We start from the raw sequence: 5,537 nt of genomic DNA, 5'->3' as shown, positions 1-5,537 counted from the left end.
GAAAGTAAGCTGCAAACGTGTCGAATCCTGGTTGAACTTGTTAACATAGCGAACGTGCCAAATTTGAATGTCTGGCGGATGTACGGTGCACACAAATTGGGACAGAATTTCGATGCCCCACGTAGAAAAAAAAAAGTGTTTTCCCTAGGATATTGCTTTGTTTTTACAGCGGAGCTATTAAGGGCTACTTTCCCCGCGATCCTGTTCGCGCGTAGAAAAAATCCCGAAGATAGTGCATTACCGGGCCGACCCGCGGCGGAGGTTCGCCATTAAGGAGCCAACATACACAGCTTTGCTGGTTATCCTTCTTCACAGAGTGGAAGGGCACGGAGTTTTTTCGTATTATTTCGTATTCGTATTTTCGTGTTAAGTCCGGTCGTCCGTGTCCGGTGACCATTTTTAGTTTTGATCAAAAAATAAATATTGCTGTCTGAGTGCTCTGGAAAACAAAATCAGTCTTATTTTTACGAGCAAGAAATTCGTCTTCATGAACAAAATATGGAACCTCCCGGTCAGTAGACAACGCTCCTTGCGAATTTCGCCGAATCCGCGTTTTGGTTAGCTACCAAAGAAAAAGTGGTGTGGCTATATACGGCTCTAAATATATATGACAATAAGAGCACGGGTTAATAGCATTGATTATAAATAACTATTACAGAGTATAACCACTATGATGGGAAGAAAAATACCTAAACGTTGGCCAATATTGTACAATGTCCCATTTGCGAGGTATATTTTTTCTCTCCATCATAGCGGTTATACTCTTTGTAACCGCAATGGGACATTGCGCAATATGGGTCAACGTTTAAATCTTTTTCTCCATTTCCGCGAAGAAAACGTTCTAAAATTTTGTCAGGCTGTTGCCATAAAAGTCATTGAAGTTTGACGCAAAGTTTGACGCCCTAGGCCACACCAAAAATTCACGAGAAGCGCTCAAGCTTGAGTGTATTGTTAAATTAGCGGCATCTTAAAATATATTTTTTAAGAGAAGGCCATTCTCGAGCTTCTTTAAAATTGTCCAAATTAAGCCTACTGACTTAAACTAATGTACGCATATGGAAAAAAAAAACGTGTTGCATCATTTGTTTTGTTTCGGAATTACAAAGCGAGACATGCTTTGCCATAATAAGCTGTAACCATGACGACCATGGCGCATCCTTTCGCGTTGTCGGTGCTGCGACTGTGATTCGAAGTTGAGAAACATTGTGGCACGTTGGCACTACCAGCATCAATAAAATGCTTGTACGCCTCGTCATAACACTGAAGCGAAATTTTTCCGAGTACTCAGAAATTTTCTGACATTTGCCTGATCTTTCCCGAAACACCGAATTTCCTGGTTACTAGACATCATAGAATTACTGCTATGAACGGCTGTTACAAAATGCGTTGCATGGCCATATCAGGCATGCAATAGGAATTGCTGCATATTCAAGTGCATGCTTCATCTACACCGAGACTGTGACATTTGTTTTTAGGGGCAGACCTTCTTTCAGAGACAGAGAATGGAGCTGCTCTCAGCTCTTGTTTTGGGGAAAGCCATCCTGAAAATTTTCAATACACTGGTAGCTGTATGGCGTGTTAAAAAGCATTCTTATTGCTCTAAGCAACATCCAGATATGTTCAGCCCCTGGTAACACCGTAGGTGAACGACTGCCACTGTGATTTAGTTAGCACTAAAGATTGTTCCTATTTAAGTTGTAGGGTCAGCTATTAGAAGTCTATAAAAGTATTTTAGCTTATAACATTACCTTGTCGAGGAATGCTTAAAATATTTGTTTATAATAAAGGTACACAAGGACATCAAGGCATAAAGGTTGGCTTCTGTTTGTGGCAATAAACAGTTCGTAGTGAGTGCTTGTGTAACTTTGTGTGTGTCTCTGCTCAAGTTGTGCATGTTGGACACTACAATAGCAAACAGTTTTAAGTCCTAAAAACGTTGTAATCTGCCCAGATAAGGGGATACCTACACTTGTGTGCTCTGTAGTCGCAGCATCGCATTCTTGGTCGTCAGGAACTGGCAACACACAGCCCCATGTGCGTTGTTTGTGCTGCTCACGTGACCGGAGCCTGCATGATATTAAGCAAAATCAGTGATGCACTAAAGAGATTGTACTTGTTCAGAGTAAACAAGCCTATTCATACAAACAACATGTGTACCTTGGCAAAGTTAACAGGTGGCATTTGTGTACCATAAATGTAGCTGGAACAATGCTCCTAATGGGAGAAATTTTATACTGATGGCAAGAAGAGTTGTCCAGACCATTTATAATTCCAATATTAGAATGTCACAATAACTACTGTATTAAAATAAAGGCAGCAGATTTTCAAAACCTAAATTTAGAGAGACCAGATAACCTTGACTGTCACATGCAGTGAAAGCACAAGTATAAAACCAAAAGTATTCTTAACATTATCTCCACTTTAGAAGGAGAGCATGTGTGCATGCAAAACAAAACTTTTGCTGTACAGTAACCTTCCTTGCAACGTGAAGGACTTGTTGCTTAAATACATCTTTCGATTCTAATTATCTGTTACTGGTTTTAAACAGACTCCTTGATTGAATCTGTATTTAGTTATGATTGCCACTAGTTATGGTGTAATGCATAGAACAGATAAAAGGTGGTCTATTTGCGAAAGAGATGGGATAGCTAGAGAAGAGAAGCAGAAGACTAAGCGGAGAGACGAGAAAAGGAAATTCACAGGTGTAGAGGGAACATTTAAGGTGCACGGTATGGACAGTTGCAGAAGAATGTCCTGCAGCAGACTTAAGGAGGTTGGTGATTGATGATTCCTGCTACACACAGTAATAAATTTATTTCCTTTACACATACATTGAGCACTGTACTTAGCATTTACCTTTCATACCTGTGTGCAGCAGCAACATTAGTGGACCTGTACACACTTGGAAACAAGGTTGGCAGATAGGCAGGGCTTCTCTGATAGTCCGACTTCTCGCCATTTACAAAGTGACTGCTGCAGATCCTGCTGTGCTTGGTAGGCTGCCACGGACTGCCGTCTGTACTAAATGAACCGATACGCAAGAATGTCCATCACAACATGCACGAAATGCAAGCACACAGAACGCGACCAGGCATTGCACGCCTACACCGCAAAATACATTAAGAAAGAATAAGAATTAGCACTGCGTGGCAACTCTGTTCAGACAATAGGAAACCAATGCCTTCTCAAACATGATGCGAATTTTTCTGCGAAAATCTAACAGCAACAGCACATGCTGCAGGTAACAGCAACCTTACATCTTTTCTAACGCATTTTCCAAGCAACCATAACACCGAATATATTCGCGTGCGAAAATAATGAAGCTGTTAAAGAAGCGTTTGTCTGTAATCATTCCGAAACAACACAGCGTGATTTAACTCCATTACAAATGAGGCGAGGTAACGACCTCGTATTTTAAAAAAAATCGACAGTTATCTACGAAGAAATTAACAGCGGTCAGCAAGCGCGAAACCACACATAGGATAGATCCAGAAACATGAACTCCTCAACTGTGCTGGCGCGCCGATTTAAGAGGAAGCTTCAGCTTGGGCCCAACTCCGGTGCCGCCTATTCAAATGCATGTAAAACAGAAAAATGCTCTTCTGGGATAACCCCTGAACCGAATTTATTGAAATTTGTTGCACTTGAGAGAGAAAGTTAGATTCTACTGATTGCTGGAAGCGGAATTTCGATTTAGGGTCTGAATTTTGTTTAAATAATTTCCTAAAATACGAAAGCTTCAAAAAAAAAAAAAAATAGAAGCACGCAGTTTACAAATTCATAGCTCTGCATCAAAACAGACATCGCGGTTCTGTAAACGGCATTTATTAGATCATTGAAAGCGGACAAATTCGATGTGTCATTTCATATTACGTACGTGAACTTGTTACATTGTGTACAAGGGTTGTGTAAAGCTCTATTTTCAAATTAATAATTCTTTTGTGATTCATATGTAACATACCAATTTTGTCCGCTTTAGATGTACTATTAGCTGCAATGCACAGAATTGTGGTATCATTGTGCATTGCCGATTTACAGAGTCGTAAACTTTATAGTTTTGTTTTCTGAAAATGTTCAATTTTCGCCACATTTTCATAAAAAATTCACCACCTAAATGAAAAATTCTAAAGCAAGAGTCACTAGAATGAAAGTTTTTAATTTGAATGCAACAAACCTCGCCAAATTTGGTGCAGTGGTTGCCGAGAAAAACGAATTCTATTTTTACATGTATTTAGATAGGAGCACCCGAGCTACAGCTTCTTAACGGGCCACATAAACCCAACAAAATCAGTGCTTGGAAGGAGCTTCAGCAGCTTTAACACACACAACACGATGAGTTCGTGCACTTGTGCGCCTGAGAAAGAGCAACATGGTAATGATGCGGCAAGCGGCATTCAGAACCTAAGCGGAACGCCTTTAACCAGCATGCTGCACTGCGGCCGAACCGAATCAAAACATGGGCACGTCGTGATGAACTTCGTCGCGTGCCCGTGTCGACATGATCGAGAGCAGCACACACAAAGATCTCAGAACGAAAGCGTGAGCGCAAGAAGCAACCATTAACGCAGAAAATGAAGAAGGGGCTCACCTTCCACGCCGAACGGCGGCGATCCATTGATTCCGTCGCTCCCGCTCATGAGGCCTCGCGGGGAACGAATAAAACCGTGTCGCCGGCGAGTTTTTGTAAGTGTTTGAGCACCCCACCACGCAGCAATTGTTATTTGACATGCCTTGAAGTTTCGCCCACCGCACACGTGCGACGGACGCTGCTTATTTCTCGCCGAGAACGTGAACGAAGCGGAGTCACACGAGCGACGACGCAGACGACTGCAGTGGACGGCTGCTTGCTCTCCCGCGAGTTCTGAGCGAGGTCGCCACCAGTAGCGCTTCGGTCGGCGTGCGCGCGGCGGGCCACTGCGGCGTGCAGTGTCCGCGAGTGGTTGCAGGTTCCCTTACTTGTTGATGTTTCTGCCACACGAGAATGCTCCAGAATTGCTCGGAAAGCGGGGATTGACAAAAGGGAAAACTTCGGGCGAAAACCCTCGGCGTGTTCTTGGACAGTAATCGTAAAACCTGTGCATGAGTGCAGCGGCAGAACGGTGAAGCATTGTCACATGGTTGCTCTAACTAGACGGGCGATGACAAAAGACGTGGTGGAAAATTATGTAACTATTCGGACGGCGTTGGACGCACAGAAATATCCGACAGGAGAATTTCACAGGGAGAAATACGAAACTCTCCTGTCTGATATTTCTGTGCGCCCAAGGCTGTCATTATGATTACATAGTCTTCAACTGCGTCTTTTGTCATCGCACCTCTAGTTAGAGCTCCGTTGTCGTCCGCTATAAATTTTCGTAAGGCCCTCAAGTTAAGGGTATAGTAATTATTCACGCCAGTGCGACAAGAAAACACCCTTAAGGGTGTAAACATTTGTACAGTGCAATATTGTGCAATGTTCTGTTATCGCGAATCTTTTCTCTCCTCATTATAGCGGTCACAGTTTGTAATAATTAATTAGAATCAATGCTATTTACGCA

The 5,537-nt window shown here is 42.5% G+C and overlaps 1 long non-coding RNA gene across 1 annotated transcript; it reads right to left on the bottom strand.

The window, feature by feature from the left end:
* Window positions 1-1,942: 1,942 nt before the first annotated feature.
* On the bottom strand, window positions 1,943-4,849 carry LOC126528509 (uncharacterized). The gene is made up of 3 exons (XR_007599044.3): window positions 4,589-4,849; window positions 2,857-3,021; window positions 1,943-2,067 (listed from the first exon to the last, which is right to left on the bottom strand). It is a non-coding gene; the product is annotated as an uncharacterized lncRNA (long non-coding RNA).
* Window positions 4,850-5,537: the final 688 nt, after the last annotated feature.

The sequence above is a fragment of the Dermacentor andersoni genome, chromosome 9 (assembly GCF_023375885.2).
Source record: "Dermacentor andersoni chromosome 9, qqDerAnde1_hic_scaffold, whole genome shotgun sequence".
NCBI lineage: Eukaryota > Metazoa > Arthropoda > Arachnida > Ixodida > Ixodidae > Dermacentor > Dermacentor andersoni.
The sequence above is the reverse complement of the archived record's forward strand: the minus strand, read 5'-3'. Positions and strand labels throughout refer to the sequence as shown.